Consider the following 19121-nt stretch of genomic DNA (forward strand, 5'->3'; position numbering starts at 1 on the left):
GAAAAAAAAAAATTAAAAAAAAATTCAATTAAAAATTTAATTGAAAATTAAATCGTTTTCAATTAAAAAAATTAATTGATTCTATAGTTTTTTAATTGAATATGAATTTTGTTTCATTTCCAATCGTGATTGAAATTTTTTGCCATTTTCTATTAAAAAATGAATTGATTCAATTAATTTTTTTTTGGCCACGGACCTTTGCCCAAACAACGCACCTCAAGTTCATTTACATGTTGAAATTTTCAATAAAATTAAATAAATTTTTTTAATTTAATCAATTAAAAAATTAATTGAAAATGTAAAAAAATTCTATCATCTGATTAAAAAATTAATGGAAATTTTCCAAAATTTCTATCAATTTTTATAATTGAATATGCCTCGGACCTTTGCCCAAACGACGCACCTCAAGTTCATCTACCTGTTGAAATTTTCAAAAAACTTAAATAATTTTTTTTTAATTAAATCAATTAAAAAATTAAATTAAAAAAATTAATGGAAGATTTCAAAAAATTCTATAATTTTTTTTAATTGAATATGCAAGTTTGAAACCGATTTTTTTTCTGTGTAGGGCGCAGTTCTTATTCGATTTGGATGATATTTTGAAAAATGACTTCTACGATTACCACAAACATCTAAACCAAGTATGATCAATCCGTCTACGTTGTTGTTGTTGTAGCCACAATCCGTCAATTACGTGATATAGGTTCAATAGCATAGAAATTTCTATTTATTACCCTTTTTTGCCTATAAAGAGATGCTGAGCAAATAACTTAACAAACGCCATGGTGGAGGGCACCTACAGTGGCGTGCAAAACAAAAGCTCCGCTTTTTCATATTGATGAAAATATTCCTGAAATTCGAATAATTCGAACAATTATTCGAAAACCTCTACCATGCAAGTGGGTTTACAAGATTAAGAAGAATTCTGATAGATCTCTGGAGCGATACAAAGCTCGCTTAGTCATAAAAGGATTTTCCCAAGTACAAGGTGTAGATTATGACGATACATCACCAATCAAAAGCTAACCAAGGATATGTGTCCTATAACAGAGGAAGATAAGAATTGCATGAAAAATATTCTTTTCGAGAACTAGTCGGTTGACTGCAGCATTTGGAACAGACCACACGACCAGACATAAGTTTTTCGGTCAACATGATTAGCCAGGTTTGTGAGAACCCAGGGAAAGCGCTTTGGGTGGCGGCGAAAAGAATTCTGCGATATCTTAACTAACTTATTTAAAAGATGCAAATGAAAGTTTTATTGGATTTAATGGCGCTGATTGGGGAAGCGATTTAGAGACTCGTCAATCAATCACAATATATATTTTTAAACAATCAGGAGATGCGCTTTCGTGGAGCTATCGCAATCAACCTACTGTTATATTGTCCACTATGGAAGCAAAATACGTGGCTTTATCGTCTGCTACTCAAGAAGCTTTGTGGTGGCGTGGATTACGATCAGAGATGCATGAAAAAGTGAGCACAATTCCAATTTATTGTGAAAATGTTGTTGTTGTTGTTGTTGTAGCAGTGTGTTGTACACTGAGGCGGCAGCCCTTGCCTATGAAGAACTCGATCAGGGGTGCAGTACTTCTAGCGAAAAGGAATATGGGCGATTCACCTCGTAGCAAACACATTGACATTCGCCATCACTTTGTGCGAGAAAAGCTTGACGAACCATGTCGGAATGCAGAAGCAGGTAGCTGATGTCCTCATTAAGGCTCTTCCAAAAATTAAAATGGCGGAAACAAAGAAGGGTCTTGGAATTCAATAATTCCCGATTACGGGGGTGTGTTGAAATCAAGTAATCTTTGATTTGTGTGTTTGTTTATTTGTTTTATTACTTTGCATTTAATTTTTTATCCTTAATAAAAATCTACTGATGAATATTATACTATTTTTAATATACAAATAACAGTTTTTGGTCTCAAAATTAGTATTAAATTTGAAATTCCTTAGAACGAAATTTTTCATAAAAATTCCATTTTAATAAAGGGTGATTTTTTTGAGGTTAGGATTTTCATGCATTAGTATTTGACAGATCACGTGGGATTTCAGACATGGTGTCAAAGAGAAAGATGCTCAGTATGCTTTGACATTTCATCATGAATAGACTTACTAACGAGCAACGCTTGCAAATCATTGAATTTTATTACCAAAATCAGTGTTCGGTTCGAAATGTGTTCAAATTTTGACAAATTTTGTTCAGCGATGAGGCTCATTTCTGGTTGAATGGCTACGTAAATAAGCAAAATTGCCGCATTTGGAGTGAAGAGCAACCAGAAGCCGTTCAAGAACTGCCCATGCATCCCGAAAAATGCACTGTTTGGTGTGGTTTGTACGCTGGTGGAATCATTGGACCGTATTTTTTCAAAGATGCTGTTGGACGCAACGTTACGGTGAATGAACACATTTCGAACCGAACACTGATTTTGGTAATAAAATTCAATGATTTGCAAGCGTTGCTCGTTAGTAAGTCTATTCATGATGAAATGTCAAAGCATACTGAGCATCTTTCTCTTTGACACCATGTCTGAAATCCCACGTGATCTGTCAAATACTAATGCATGAAAATCCTAACCTCAAAAAAATCACCCTTTAGTAACATACACAAAATCACAGTTGCACTAATCACTGATTTATATTTTGAAGCAAAAAAACTTGCTGATTTAATTTAGTAGGAACTGATTTTATTCATCAGGACATGGTGCGACCACAGGGAACTGGGTCTGAGTCGAGAGGGTCTGGCTGGGCAGTTAAACAGGTGGCGTGTATCGTGCGGTCCCTGGTTACAATCGGGACATACATCTTGCACCTCGGCATCAATCCTTCCTCTGTAGGAGTTGAGGCGGCTGCATCTGGCGGAACGTAATTGGGCCAGAACTACTCTGGTTTGCCGGGGGAGATCAATTTCTTCAGGTGCAATGGTAGGCGGTCTTTCTCCAAGGACTACATTCACCCGTAAGCCATTTACCTCATCTGTTACCGTGTCTGCATGAATCTTGTCTAGACCTGCTTGATATGCCGCTTGATCTAGAGGTTCTCTCTTATAGCGCTAAACCTCACGCTCTAGATCATGTAGATCTACCTTAAGGCTTCTAGGCGGTGGGTATCTATCCACTAGATGATGATTTGGATGGTCTCTGCGATAACAGCCCAAAAGGTATTCCTTAGACAGTATGTAGTTATGTCTTCGCACTGGTATGATCTTTGTCTCCTGATGGAGGTGGTCCACATGAGAACTGAGGAGACAGCCCGTCGCAGTTCGGAGGGAGGCATTCTGACAGATCTGAATATTATTCCACTGTGTGTCACAAGCTGGCGCTGCATAGCTTGCCACAGACCGGCCAATTGCTTTGTCCGTGGTCAACAAGGATTCTTTGTCTGCACCCGAAGTGCAAGAGCTGTCAAATGTGACGCCAAGTATTTTGGGACACTTCATGGTCGGAATCATTTCTCCATCGACCATCACAATCAGCTCAGTATGCACCTCACACGTATTTGTAGTGAACAATGTGGCTGAAGATTTGATGACAGATATCTTCAGATGTCTTGCAGCGAAATATGAGGCAAGTTCGTTGAGGTAGACGTTCAACCTATCGCAGATGTCAACAATGGGTGGAGGGCCTGATGCCATGACCGTACAATCGTTCGCATATGATACGATCTCTATGCCGTCTGGAGAGGGTGGAATGGAGGATAGGTAGAGGTTAAACAGTGCCGGAAATATCACCCTACCTTGGGGAACTCCCTGTTTCACTCTACGGTGTTTAGACTTCTTATCCCTAAATTCCACAAATGACTGGCGACCACACACATAATTCGCGACCCATCGTTTCAGGCCTGGCTGGAGGGACGTGTTGGCGATGTCCTTAAATAATTTAATATGGCTGACCGTGTCGAATGCCTTCGATAGGTCCAGTGCCACTAGGACCGTCCTATCACATGGCCGGGGCTGATTGAAGCCACGGCAAATGTGTGCGGTGATGGCATGCAAGCTTTTGTTGTGCTATGCAGTCTTCGAAATCCATGTTGATGCTCGGCGAATGGAAATTCTCCTACGAGGCTCGGAAGGAGTAATGCCTCAAGTGTCTTTGCCAGTGGTGAGAGAAGGTAGAACGGTCTGTACGACTCCCCCAAACTCGGGACCTTTCCAGGCTTCAGTAACGGGATCACTCTGCCAATTGTTCAGATATCGGGAACAATAAGAGTGTTCAAAGACAGGTTGAGGATAGTAGTAAGGTACTCAACTCCAGGTGAATCCACATTCTTCAACATCAATGTAGAGATTCCGTCGGGCCTAACGCCTTAGATGATTTGGCGCAACGGATGATATTCGTAACTTCGCCCACGGTAAATTGTAATGGCTGTTCATCGGCTCGGAGACCACGAATACGGCGAATGGCTCTCCTCCTTGCCCTGTCACTCTCGGGATGCACAATAAATCGACAGTTTAACAACCTGGCGCATCTCTTCGTATCAGTTACGTTTATTTCGCCAAAAGTGGCTCAGGTCCTGTCATCCCGTCTATCGGGGTTCGAAAGTGAATTAACAGTATACCACAGCTTGCCTACACCGGTGCCTAAGTTACATTGCTCCAAGTGTTCCAGCCACAAATTCCGCTTATGTTCGTTGATTACCCTGTTTAGCTATAGATTCAGCTCGCTGATTCCGGGGTTAGTGGGGTCCATACAACGAATCCCATCACACTCGTCTGCGAGTACCACTGCCTGCGCCGGAAAATTGGGCTGCACTTGGGGTATTCGACCGGCTGGTATAAAGCGGGGGGCTGCTGGGTTAATGATGTCTCGGAATTTCCTCTCGGCCACTAGCACATCCAAGGGGGATGCAGTTCACTGAAGCGGCGATTGATATACTCTCTTAAGCCAGCCCAATCGGCCTTCTTCTGATTGATAAATGTCCGACGCTCAGAGGTTATGAAGTCGGGTGGTCGGTCGATGGTGAGAATTATGGGGAGGTGGTCTGACCCCAAAGAGATGACGGCTTGCCAGGATACGTCACTCAGGGGATCAGGGTATGCAATGGAAATGTCTGGCGAGCTGCTGCACCTCCTCGTAATCCTAGTGGGGGCATCCTCATTCACACTGCAAAACGGGGAGCCTTCAATCTGCTCTGCGAAAGCTATTCCACGCTGGTCGTTACCTAGGGGAGAATGCCATGAAGTGTGATGCGCACTAAAGTCCCCTAGAACCAGACGATTATGGCCAGATAGTAACCCACTGATGTTGGGGTTGTAAGCTTGGCCATTAATAGGCACACAGCTACAAATCGGCTGTATGTACATGTTGTGTAGCTCTATCTCGGCAGTACCGGACCTGACTGCTATCCCCATGTATTCCATGTAGGGGTCACTAGCGCCAGGCACAGGCGAGATGGGTCTATATTGCAGGGAATGGTGTATCACGAAGTCCAATCCCCCACCTCCTTACGTAGCACATTGTACCCGTGACAACTGTGCAAGCTGCAGGTGTTGGTCAGCTTTGTCTCTTGGATTGCTGCGACCAATATATCTTACCGACTCATGAAATCCACAATCTCATCGATCTTGCCACGGAGACCGTTGCAGTTTAGTTGCAAAAATGATACATTTCCCGGCTCTCGCCTGACAATATTTGCGCTGGGATGCTGCCGTTGCGTATGTTGCCGTACGGGAGAAGTCGGGGTGGTCACATAGTCCGACGACGAGGACGCAGAAGCGACGACGCTTGTAACCCACTGCGGGCTATGTTCGCACAGCACCTTACGACATATCCAGTATGACTATACTCCCGTAGTGAAGTAAGGCCAGAGCAAGATCGGAAATGTAACCACTCCCTCCGTCCATCGGTTACACCTCACCGACACCGACCGATGATGGAGGCGGTTCTGGCAAACCGAACAGAACCAGGGTCCGGGGTTCTTTTCAATCCGGCACGGACCAGAAGCCTGCGGAGAAGGCACTCCGGGATGTGCCTCTCACATGACGAAAAAAGACGAACACGTACACTGAGGCGGCAGCCCTTGCCGATGAGGGTTCCATCGGGTCAATCCGGTGCGTACAACCGGCTGCCATGGGATTATGATATCATTGAAATTCTTGTAGTGTTTCAAAAAAGTAGCCGTGAAAAACATGTGTTTTCACTTGTGAGACACGAATATATTGGGTTGCCCAAAAAGTAATTGCGGATTTTTTAAAAGAAAGTAAATGCATTTTTAATAAAACTTACAATAGAATGAACTTTAATCAAATATACTTTTTTTACACTTTATTTCTAAAGCAAGCTAAAAGTCACAGCTGATAACTGACAGAAGAAATAATGCAATTACAGAGTCACAAGCTGTGAAAAAATTTGTCAACGGCGACTATATGAAAAATCCGCAATTATTGTTGTTGTAGAGGTGCCGATCCTCATAAAGCCCTTGTAGGTAAGGAATCTCGTTCCGGTCCAAAGGACCGGTCGCCTTATTATTTAAATGCGCCAATATCTCGCCTTGTCATATCGAGCATCATGAGCTCTCAGTATTTATGCAAGACCCGAAGCCGCCCGGCCTCTCACTGAGACACTCACTCGATGCCGCTGATTGTCCGTGACTGCCGTTGCAACTACTCCTTATGGAGCATTCCACTATCCTCAACCAGTGGACGGGCCCGGTAGCTTGCAGCTAAGCTTCTCGTGATAGCTATACAGATTGAAGCTCAAAGTTCCAGCCTGTGTGGTGCTCACAGCTATGCCGTGCCGGTGGTTTATAACTTGATAGAGATCCCATTATTCAAAGAACTTATTCCATGCGATGCATAAGAAACTGGGGAAATCTTCTCACATATCACTGAAAGCTGTCCGATTGCTCCTTTTTATGCTCCTTTTTATAGCCGAGTCCGAACGGAGTGTCCCATTGCGACACCTCTTTGGGGAGAAGTTTAGCATGGCATAGTACCGCATAAATGTCTGATGTTCTCGCCAGGATTCGCAACCAGGCGTGCAGCGTCACAGGCGGACATGCAGACTTCTGCGCTACGGTGGTCTCCGAGTGCTTTTACTTGTTGATATTAAATTCCATCGATAACTGAATGTCATAAACTCGAGAACGAGAAAGAAATAGGTCTTGAAATGCACATTGACCTTTGTCAAGGCTTAAGAATGCTCCACATACATATGTATATGTGGTCACAACGTAATAAACTAAACATATGCACATTTATTTTTGTTTTATATAAATATGTGTGTCAGTCTATATATGTAGATACCTATTTCATTTTATTTCGTGTAATTCGAAACTTAACGATCTATAGACATTCACACTATGCATAAGAAATACTTTTATGGCATAAGTTAAAAAAAAAAAACAAGTAAAAGCGTGCTAAATTCGGCCGGGCCGAATCTTATATACCCTCCACCATGGATCGCATTTCTCGAGTTCTTTTCCCGGCATCTCTTCTTAGGCAAAACAGGATATAAAAAAAGATTTGCTCTGCTATTAGAGAGATATCAAGATATGGTCCGGTTTCGACCACAATTAAATTATATGTTGGAGACCTGTGTAAAATGTCAGCCAATTCGAATAAGAATTGCGCCCTTTGTGGGCTCAAGAAGTAAAATAGAGAGATCGATTTATATGGGAGCTGTATCGGGCTATAGACCGATTCAGACCATAATAAACAGGTATGTTAATGGTCATGAGAGAATCCGTCGTACAAAGTTTCAGGCAAATCGGATAATAATTGCGACCTCTAGAGGCTCAAGAAGTCAAGATCCCAGATCGGTTTATATGGGAGCTATATCAGGTTATGAACCGATTGTACTTTATTTGACATATTAGTTGAAAGTAACAATAAAAAAAGCCTTGCGAAATTTCAGCCAAATCGGATAGAAATTGCGCACTCTAGAAGCTCAAGAAGTCAAGTTCCCAGATCGGTTTATATGGCAGCTATATCAGGTTATGAACCGATTTGAACCATATTTGGCACTGTCGTTGGATATAATAACAAAACACGTCGTGCAAAATTTCATTCCAATCGGATAAGAATTGCGTACTCTAGAGGCTCAAGAAGTCAAGACCCAAGATCGGTTTATATGGCAGCTATATCAGGTTGTAAACCGATTTGAACCATACTTGGCACAGTTGTTGGATATCATAACAAAACACGTCGTGCAAAATTTCATTCCAATCGGATAAGAATTGCGCACTCTAGAGGCTCAAGAAGTCAAGACCCAAGATCGATTTATATGGCAGCTATATCAAAACATGGACCGATATGGCCCATTTACAATACCAACCGACCTACACTAATAAGAAGTATTTGTGCAAAATTTCAAGCGGCTAGCTTTACCCCTTCGGAAGTTAGGGTGCTTTCGACAGACAGACGGACAGACGGACGGACATGGCTAGATCGACATAAAATTTCACGACGATCAAGAATATATATACTTTATGGGGTCTCAGACGAATATTTCGAGTAGTTACAATCAGAATGACGAAATTAGTATACCCCCCATCTTATGGTGGAAGGTATAAAAAAACTATTTACTCGTACACCCCTTATATGTTGTTGCTATTGCGAATAACAAACTTGGAAAGTTGCACTAAGCCAATCAAACCACAATCGAACGGGAAAAAACAAAAAGTTACTCCAGCCTATTAAATAAATCACTGACTAGTGATTCCATTCTAAATGTTAAGAGAGTCAGTGAGTGGTGGATGGGGGAGAGTTCTTTAAATAATTTCATATCATATGGTGTTGGTGGGAGGCCTGTCTAAATGGTGTTGATTTGCTTCATAAACTTTTCAATTTTTTTTTGTATGCACTTTATTTCGTTGCTGTAGCCGTTAAGTTTTTCACAATAGCTGGCTGTGAGTGGAGATTTGGGGATTTCTCATTCAATGCTGGCGAGTTGTTTTGATTGAGCGTGAGTGGGGGGGGAGCATCTATTTATATATAGGGGAAGCTGCTTGTGATGAGCAATGACGACGTCATTGAAACGCACTCATTGCGCTTTCTCATTTATTTTATATAGGCGACACAAACACACACATTCACAAACACACAAAAATATCGCAGTGATTTCGCATTTTATTTTGTTATTTGCACAAACACTACATATGATTTAGCTAAAACAATATGAACAGTTTTTGACACAACGGATGTAAAGGGGAGTGTTGAATTTGAGCATAAAATAAATTTCACTTTCATTGATATTGAGTAATCCATGCCATTGTTTTTGTTGATAGGCATTTGCTAACACATCATTTGACCTTTTATGGCAGGCAGCAGACTATTTCGATTTCTTTTTGATTTTGCAATAATTTAAAGCTTTTGATACTTATTATATCAAACTTGTTTGAAAAATGTAAACACCTTTTTATGTTTTATTCAATATGCACTTTATGCTTTCCATTGTAATTTTTGCCTTGACTTTCTAATTTTGTTCACTTGTGCAATAAACGATGCTATATACACCTTCATACTTATTTATTGCTGCACATATTTTTGTAAGCTTTTTTTCTTCACTCGACGAAGAAATCCAAAAATTGCGTCCGTTCTTTTCAATTGTTATTGTTTAAATGGGAGCAACAATCCAAAACTAGGGGAACAGGGGAGCAGCGCAGCGCGAATAACCGAATAATCAACCAGACTCTTTTCAATCGGATAGGATAGTCGAATTATACAAATTGACGTTTGCTCTGTTTGCTGTTTTCTTTACGAATGCCCTCAAGAGTTGATATTTTGATGAATATATGTATAAAGCAGTTGTGGGCAGTGTTGTCAGATTAGGGGAAATTTCCCCAAACTGGGTATTTTTTTCGTGACTGCGGAAACAAATTTCTCATTTGGGGGTAGAGGATTTTGATGGGGCAAAAAAGCGGTGCAAAAGGTGGTCTTTCGACTTGACTTCTAAACCCCTAGAAACTGCAACATCATCCAATTAGGTTGAAATACACGTGCTTTTCTATTACAACTTCTAAAAGTCGTGCCAAGTACGGTCCAAATCGGTTTACAACCTGATAAAGTAGCTCCCATATAAACCGAATAAAACTAATTTCCGATTTGATCTCCTGTAAGCCGCAATTGTTATTGACTGAAATTTTGCACGTAGTATTTTTATACCCACCACCATAGGATGGTTGTGATTTCGACATTCTGAGTCGAACTAACCATGTCCGTCTGTCGAAATCACGATAGCGGTCGATCGCATAGAGCTAGCCGCTTCAAACTTTGTATAGACACTTGATATTGATGAAGGTCGTTGGGTATTTCAAATGGGTCATATCGGTCCCGATTTGATTACTTAGGTCCCTGGAAGCCTCAATTTTCATCCGATTTTGCTGAAATTTTGCACATAGTGTTCTGTCATGATTTTCAATAACTGTGTCAAGTACGGTTCAAATTCGTACAGATCCTTATATAGCTCCCACATAAACCGATCTCCCGATTTGACTTCTTGAGCCCCTGGAAGCCTCAATTTTCATCCGATTTTGCACATAGTATTCTGTTATGACTTCAAATAATTGTGCCAAGTACATCGCAAATCGGTCTATAACCTGATATAGTTCCCATATAAAACGATATCCCGATTTGACTTCTTGAGCCCCTGGAAGCCTCAGTTTTCAACCGATTTGGCTGACATTTTGCACATAGTGTTCTATTATGACTTCTAACAACTATGCAAAGTACAGTCCAAATGAGTCAAGAACCTGATATAGCAGCCATGTAAACCGTTCTCCCGACCATCCTTGTTCGGCTCCTAGAGGCTTAATTTTTGCTGGTTTTACAGAAGTTTGGTATGTACAATAGAATAAAATAATGTCCTTCAACTAAATTTATTTTGTATAAATTTTTAGCAGAATCCATGGTTATGGGTTCCCAAGATTCGGCCCGGCCGAACAATGACAAAATTAAAATGCACCAATGCTTTTGTTATGGGCATAACAATTTTTATAAAAAAAAAAAAAACAATCAGCATATTCAGTTTTTTAGGGAAAAAGCATTGTAATTGGATATTTTTTGGGGAAATTTGGGGATCTGTCCCAAAACAATCTGGCATCCCTGGTTGGGGGTTGAGAATTGTATTAGTTTCTCTTCTCTGCTGTTTTGAGAGCATAAGAATAAAGTTTATTTACGAATCGTATGCAAAGCAGAAATTTTAGTTTTTGGCAAAAATAGAATAGAATAACAAAGAAAAAAGATTTATTTACGAAAAGTATAGAATGGAGAAATGGCAGACTACCGATAGTTGTTAACTTTAACTGATTTAACTGTATACTTTTGTTAGTTTCTTTAATTCTTTTGCATAGCGAAATATAGACCGTTTTTCGTTGTACTATTTGTTTTGTATTTATTATCATACCTCAAAGATCTCAAAAGCTGTATTGATTTATAAAAACCGATAAATGTTAAATTCTCGAATATTTTTGATGTTCAATTAGTGAAACGGTATAGGTATGCTCCTGTAAAAGTGAAAGCATGTACATTTATATATTTATTTATTTATTTTATGATTTCACACATTTCATTTTTTTGTTTTAATTACAATTTCTAAACAAAAATTATTAGTTGTAAATAAATATTTAATACATGTTGAAGAGATATTTTGAACTTGCTTGCGTTGCCTAAAACTTGTATTAATTTTGGCAAAGACGGTTCCATAGACGGACTGCATTGAAAAAGAAATGCCATTCGGACACTAGCAGATTGTGTCGCTTTGGGACGATCAATATCCTTCTGGTGGTTCGGCCAAAAGCTAATTTTTGTAGAGATACTGTGGTGTTTTTTTGTAAATAATTTCATGCAGCATCATAACAGCCTTAATGTTTAAAAGGTTGTTAAAATCAACGTCTTGCAATTCTTTTGTAAACTGCGAGCAGCTTTCACGTTTTCTCAGGCCGTAGATATATCTTGCGATGGTATTATAAGCTGTTTGCAATCTGTGCTTGCTTCTTGAGTCACATATTCCGAACAATTCAGAACCATACATCAGTGTTGGCAGTAAAGGCGCTATTACACGGTATGTTCATAAGACATTTACATACCGTCTAATAGCGCCTGTTTAATGTAATGTTTGTCAAAATTGTCAATTTACATACGATCCATCATTCATTGCTATCATACCTGTATGTTATTTTCGTATGACATAACCTAAAAATTTGAGCAAAAGCTGATTTTTTAGCGCAGTATGAAACTCTGGCGAAATTTTCGTTAGGATTGACAAATCCCAAACGAATTTTTCTTTACCGGTACCATTGCAGAAAATTTCGTTTGCTTGTACGCAGTGACATAACAGGCATTGGTGATTTTTTTCTTGCAACCACGAAAAAAATGTATGTTGATGTACATGGAAAGCAAGAGCGGGTCCAAGATAGAACCTTGAGGCACGCCTCTATTCATTGCTAAGGGCTCTGACCATTTGCTTGTGAACTAAGCGCTCAAAAACTTTGTAAAGGAATGGCAAGATAGAAATTTTGTGATAATCGTTTCCAGTTTTAAACTTATAGCCAGTTTGTGGATGTCGTACAATAGTCCAGACGAACAAACAACAATCGTTCGAAATCGAATCTATTTCTGTTTGTGTATGTCGAATTCAATTTTTCGCCTGCACATACGTAGTAAGTCAGTGTTTTCATTTTCACATGCTTATGATTTTGGGATTTCCATAGGGGTATTTTTCGATTTCTCTTAATCTACTACCAATTTGTATGTACGATTGTGCAACTATGTGGTGATTTCTTTATTTGAATCACATACACAAGTTCAAAACATGTTTAACATAAAAAATGTGATGTATTTAATAAAAAAATAAATGTAATCATCCTTCTTTGGCAGGTGAGGAGGAGCCCCACATTATTTAACTACCTGGAGGCACGCCTACACGCGATAACCATGAGCACCACAGAGGTTGGAACTTTGACCTCCAAACTGTATCGTTTTCACCAGAAGCTTAGCTGCGAACTACCGGGAGTGTCCACTGGTTGCACATAGTGGAGTGATCCATACGGAGTAGCTGCAACTACAGTCGCGGACAATCAGTGGTATCGAGTTAAGAGTCTCAGTGAGAAACCGGACGGCACTGACTCTTGCGTAAATACCGAGTACCAATGATGCCCGGAACGAGCTTGCTCATTTATCATGTGGCAACAACAACAACCTCGAGGCACAAAGGAACATTTTTTTCTCTTAAAGCTCCTAAAAGCTTTAATTTATGCCAAAAATTTGACAAAATACGCTTAAGAGAGATGTTCGTAAATTGTTATAGACAATCTTTTTTGGCCCCTTATATTTATCATAAAATCCGTGGTGATTCTATAAATTTGTATACTTTCACTTGTTTTTTGCTTTGCATTTCTGCTAGATAATTCTCTCTTAGAAGCAATTCATCAAGTGACTGGTTTTGAAATTTGCTTCGCTTTATTGACAGCTGTTACGATATATATGAACCCATTTCGTATGGGAATGCTTACGATTTTGTTCGTTTTGTCGTTCTCTAAATTCTACCTTTATAATGACAAACAAATCTAAATCAGTTTTTTTTCATTTGCGGGCCGAACGAACGCCAGCGTTCAACATCCACAAACAGGCTGTTTTATTTCAAATTGAAATTAGTCCACTCATACGTCCCGCCAATCCGTCAGAACGTTACCATACGTGTAGGTCATTATATGATACTGACTACTTGTTTGAACGCCCAACGCTTTCTTTTCGATTTAGTTGAACCTGTAGCGGAATTCTTTGGGTCAATCCGGTTGTATGTACCGGATTGACCCGATGAATTCCTTCATCAGCAAGGGCTGCCGCCTCAGTGTACCACATACTGCTACAACAACAACTCAGACCCAGATCCCTCTGGACGCAACACATCTTGGTCGCAGAGTTCCTGGATCTGGACACTCAACAGAATCAAGCAGATGGGCACAACAAACTGTCACAACGACAACAAGATTTTATGCTGTTGTTGTAGCAGTGTGTTGTACACTGAGGCGGCAGTCCTTGCCGATGACGGATTTCATCGGGTCAGTCCAGTACGTACAACCGGCTGCCATGGGATTGAACATTTTTATGGTGAATGAATTTTGCGTGAAGGCCACCAAAAAGTTTTATTAAAGTTTTTTTGCAAAAACTCAAATCGTAAGATTATAATGCAGGCAAGCCAAATCGCCTGAGAACAGCACCATTTATTACCCCTCCTATAGAGCCTGAGCAATAAATGAACATAAGCTCCTGTTGCGTATAAATTTTTTGCAACTATATGGCTTTCTGCAAACTAGTGGAGAAACTCTTTGGTGATCAGACTCTTACAGGGAAAAAACAACTCCAGAATTAAGATAAGAACACTCGTTCATCTCCCGGCCGACACGGGATAACTATGAACGCCACACAGGCTGGAATTTTAGCCCCGACTTGTGTGGTGTCCATCGTTATTACGGGAAGCTTAGCTAAAAGATACCGGGCGCGTCCACAGGTTGCGGATGGTGGAAAGCTCCGTTTTTATGCGGAGTAGCTGCAAAAGCGGTCGCGAGCAATCAGCGATTTTCGAGAGGAGAGTCTCAGTGAGAAGTCAGGTGGCACTGGCTCTTAATTAAATACTGAGTGCCAATGATACTCGAGATGACAAGGCGAGTTATTGGCGCTTTCAAATAACCAATGACCAAGATCAGCGTCTGTTCCCAGGTTAGGGGCGGCTGGAGGCGAGCATCGGATTTTGGAGCAAGCGGTTCGCTACAACGAGGGATACATGTGCAATTCCACAAAACCCATGCGGTTGGGGGGCTGGGCCAGTATGAGAAACAAAGGAATAGTAAAAACGGGCCCCCCCCCCAACGACCCACGCAAACGAAAAAAGGACCAAGATTTGCGGATCAGCACCTGGAATGTCCGCACTCTTTGAAGAGAAGGTGCAGTATATATATATATTGGAGAAGTACAAGGCAGATATTACAGTAAGTGCGTTGGATTGGAAATGGCGTCACTACAACATCAAACGGTGTTGTAGTGACGCGGTGAACACGGTGCATGAATTTGTGGTTACTCCCGGTGGGAGGCTAGCCACAATCCGCCCATGACCCCGACGGATGACAAAGACGAGCAGACCAAGGATATTTTCTTCGAGCGCCTAGAGAGAGAATATGACCGCTGCCCCGCCCATGATATTAAAATCGTTAAAATTGGTTTTATTTCTATTTTAATATTATAATGAAAAAACAAAAAGAATTCAAGTATATAGGTATGCATAAGACAAAAAATTGGAAAATATTAAAAAAAACATTAAAACTAGGCAATATTCACCAAAAATACTTAACTGTTCAACCCGAAATATCTGAAAATAAAATATATATACACGAATAAAAACAAAATTATATATCGTCATTATTTCTTTTTATTCTTACCAAGAATAGCGCCATAAAAGTTTCAGAAGACTTTTTTACATGGTAACTAAAACATATCACTTTATTTCTTTTAAATTAAACTCTTTTACACCACCGATTGGTTCGCGTCAGTACACCAAAAAACTTTATGACAGACTGAATTCTTTGTTTGATTTATTTTTCTCATTCCATTTACTGGCATTCCTAAGAGTAACGGTATTCTGTTTATGAAATTAGGTCTGTTCGCGTACTTTTTTTAGTAAAGATTTGCAGGAGAGTAAGAGCCATTTTACTCTCTTAAAAAAATTTGCAAGCAAAAGTACACAAACGGCTTCCAGTGAAAATTTGCAGAACAACAGCTGATTTTTGTTTTGGTTTGCTTTTTATTTGCTTAATAACAAATGCTGGCGATACTTGTGTCGCGTGCGCCTTAATGTCGCTCGAAGCGCCACCTGGCGGACAATAGCGAACTGCTTAGGCATGAGCCACGATCCCTGCCTGATTGACAGTTGGTGTTGTGTTGTCATTTGGCCCATCAGAGGAAGTTCTGGCTGGGAAGAGCGCCATGATGGACCAAATGACAGCATATGCCTCTGCCCTAAGAAGGAAAAATCTTTCTTTTGGATTTTGACTGTGCAGCAAGCCGGAGGTGAGCCGAGAAGACAACTGGAAGTGAGCCTAACGAACATAAAAAGTATAAGAAAAGTGCAGCTGCCGCCGTGTAGTGTTGGTGTTGTTGTGTTGTATTGCTACAATGACTGCATAGCAAGTGCATGATAACCCATAAGAAAAATACCATAGTGGGATAAAACCTCTAGAAGCCCAAGATTGAAAAGGGCACTTTTATTTTAAATTACAAACATGAAAAATTAACTGAATTCCAAAAAAAAAGGAGAAACAAAAAAAATATTAAAAAAAAAAACAAAGAGGAAAACCAATTTAGAAAATTTCGAATCCTTTATTACTGAAGAAAAAAGAAATTGCAACAGCTAAACAAAAAAAAAGCATCTTACAAACTGAATTACCAAATAACCTTAAAATTACCATAAAAACTATTCTTAAAACTACATTAATACCTAACTCTAAAGAGTGAAAAAAAAGGAACTGAATTAAAAACACTTATTGGAAAATAAATTTCAAACTAAAGAAAGAAACTTAATTATAAACTTAACAAAAAAAGGAAAAAAAAGACTGAATAAATAACTAAAGATTAAACTAAAATTTTGAATTAAAAGTAAATAAAAAAAAAACGCTGCTCGCCAACGGCTCATCTCCTCTGCACCAGCGTGGGACCTCCTTCAAAAGCGCTCGCAGACCGCAGTGCTCCAGGTGACGGCTTACATAGACCCTTAACTCGTTATACTTAACACTAAACATTCGGACGGACGGACGTACAGATTATCTAAAAATAAAAAGAGAAAAAAAAGAAATTAGTTTTTGAAAAGGAAGGCATTTTTTTATCTAGGATACTTATTTTTTTTGTTATACCATCCACAGTATTATACGGTATTTACCCTTCCCCAATAGATAGAGCTCTCTCTAGGCAGGTAGGAAGTCTCCATAGGGATCTTTGTTCCAAGCTAGTACTTTGAAGATGCCGTCCTTTCGGGCGTGGTAAAGGCCTAAAAGAAGAAAAGAAAAAAAAATCAGATATGAAATAAGAAAACTAATTCCAAATACCCCTTTTATTTTTTTATAATACCCCTTTTACTTACCTTGAACTTTACAATATTCGGACGGACATAGACGGACAGACGGAGTAAGCTGCCATTGTGGGCACAGCCTAACTTACTCAGCGGCAGGAGCCCCGAAAGAAGAGATGGGATGCCATTAGATCTGTTTGAAGCTAGCCATACCCACCTAATGTTTCGAGTTTCCTTTTTTATTATGATTTTTGGATGATGCCTCTTGTTTTTCTGAATTTTTCATGTGGTCATCATAAATTAACCATCTTTTATAAATAAAGGAACTACCTGAAATGTTTGTAACGTTTACGAAAAGACGATGAATTTTATTGAAATCATGTAGATCTTGAGAAGAGGGAGATGGGAAGGGGGTGATAAGGTGAAGAGGTAGGTACGGGGCAACTGACTTGAAAGTTGCTATGGTGGAGCTCCGACTCCAGAGGGAGGGCATTATCCTCGCCAGAACACCAGGCGAGAAGGCTTCCAAAAGGTAGGTGTGGTGCTTCCTCATTTTTATTTAGACATCTTAGGTTAGTAGTTTCTTTTTCGGGCCAAACATCCCTTTTCTTTTACATAGTAAGCCTGGCATGTAAAACTTTTTGTTCCTGCTCATGTGACACGCTTGCGCAAAGAACCACCCCATCCGGCGGGCACTAGCCGCGCATACGCCACCATGCCAGCACAGCGACAAGCGGTCAGGAAATTCTTGCATTTATTGGACCAGGACAGGACAAAATGGCGCCCAACGTGGGGCCCGAAAAAGAAACATAGCATTTACTTTAGCAGTACGATTTAGTTTTAGGTCACGTAGGGTTACGTTTAAGAGTCCTCTACGTTTGCCAAAGATCTGGATTGTGCCCCGAGAAGGCAAACAGATTCGGGACTAATCTGGGACTCAGTCAAGAATCTATAGATTAGGATTGATAGCCATAGGTTAGTTTAGAATTAATGTTTGTTACAATAGTTTATGTTAGATGAAATAGAGAGGGTTTGCTAGGAGAATTCCAGGCGAAGCATCAGGAGTTTTCGGTCCCGGCAAAGGTTCCAAGGAATTGGTCCGCGTAGCCGTCAACTTTCTTGGTATTTGAGCGGGAGACTCCTAGCTAACATTCCTTTTGTTAGTCTGCCCTAATTTATGATCTTAGTTTAGTTAGTAGCATACTATGTAATTAATAGCTTAGATTTAGGGTTAGTTAGCAAAACCATCCATCAGATTAGTTAGCAATAGACCAAGAATATCTTACCTAGGTGCGACTGAGGGGGTTGTGGTTGACCCTAGTCACCGGTCCCAGACCCCGGCTAGTGTCCACAGTCATCTCTTCGGTCAGGGTCTGCGTGAGATATTCCTTTCCATTAGTTTAGATTTCACACGAAGCACCCACAAACCTGTAAGGAAGCGAAAATACGTTCAATAGGGCTAACATAGTTAGTTTTATGGCAATATCTTCTCTTCATCTTATCGTCCCCTGAAAACCCTATCTCTAAATAGTTACACATTTCAAGGACGTTCTTATATCACGCTTTATACGATACGATTAAGTTCGATTTTAGCGTAATTACTTCTAGGATTAGGTGAATAGTTTGGGACCTGGATTTTGAATTTAGTTTACCGTCTGTTTCTCAGGGAGAGAGTTAGGTGACTGGTTTATTACAATTGGGTCTGAATTTATTCATTTACACACGCTTGAATTTATTTACCATTTTATTTAGATTTGTTTTTTTGAATTTTTATTTTTTTTATTTTTTTTTGTTTTATATTGAATTCTATACGCTTTATATATATACCTTGTTGTCACATTGTGTGCGACATATTTTGTGTGTTGTGTGTGTTAATTTACGCTTTCGTTTATTGGCAATTTGCTGCTTATATAGGCAATGGTATTAACCAGGCAAGGAAGTAGGCAACAGTCCGAAATGGAGAACGACATTCCAGTTTCCGCATCGGGAGCAGACACTCGTCCGATGGCAGAAAACACCGCTGTGACCACTTCGACCGCGATCCATAGCAGCGCCGCTCTAACCACCACGACAACATCGTCTGTAGCACCACATGTTTCAAGTGACGTATCATTTAATTCTGAT

General features: G+C 40.0%; 2 protein-coding genes and 1 long non-coding RNA gene across 8 annotated transcripts in view; 1 reads left to right on the forward strand and 2 right to left on the reverse strand.

Annotated features, from left to right (window-relative positions):
* LOC106094398 (transmembrane protein 64) overlaps positions 1-9700 on the reverse strand; it is a 101277-nt gene extending 91577 nt beyond the window's left edge. For 2 of the 5 annotated variants that reach the window (XM_059363666.1, XM_059363676.1), the window contains exon 1: positions 9466-9700. The gene's annotated coding sequence lies outside the window, so the exon portion shown is untranslated. Of the gene's footprint in view, positions 1-9252; positions 9322-9355 lie in introns of those variants that run through there. The other 3 variants (XM_059363672.1, XM_059363669.1, XM_059363675.1) reach the window with 3 other exon arrangements.
* Positions 1-19121, forward strand: part of LOC106095665 (phosphatidylinositol 4-phosphate 3-kinase C2 domain-containing subunit beta) — a 191114-nt gene that overhangs the window by 35787 nt on the left and 136206 nt on the right. The window lies entirely within an intron of this gene.
* Positions 16156-18273, reverse strand: LOC131995259 (uncharacterized). 2 transcript variants are annotated; one of them, XR_009397328.1, is made up of 3 exons: positions 17070-18273; positions 16843-16976; positions 16156-16756 (listed from the first exon to the last, which is right to left on the reverse strand). It is a non-coding gene; the product is annotated as an uncharacterized LOC131995259 (long non-coding RNA). The 2 variants fall into 2 exon arrangements; XR_009397327.1 differs by having other exon boundaries at positions 16843-18273.

The sequence above is a fragment of the Stomoxys calcitrans genome, chromosome 1 (assembly GCF_963082655.1).
Source record: "Stomoxys calcitrans chromosome 1, idStoCalc2.1, whole genome shotgun sequence".
In the NCBI taxonomy this organism is placed as follows: Eukaryota; Metazoa; Arthropoda; class Insecta; order Diptera; family Muscidae; genus Stomoxys; species Stomoxys calcitrans.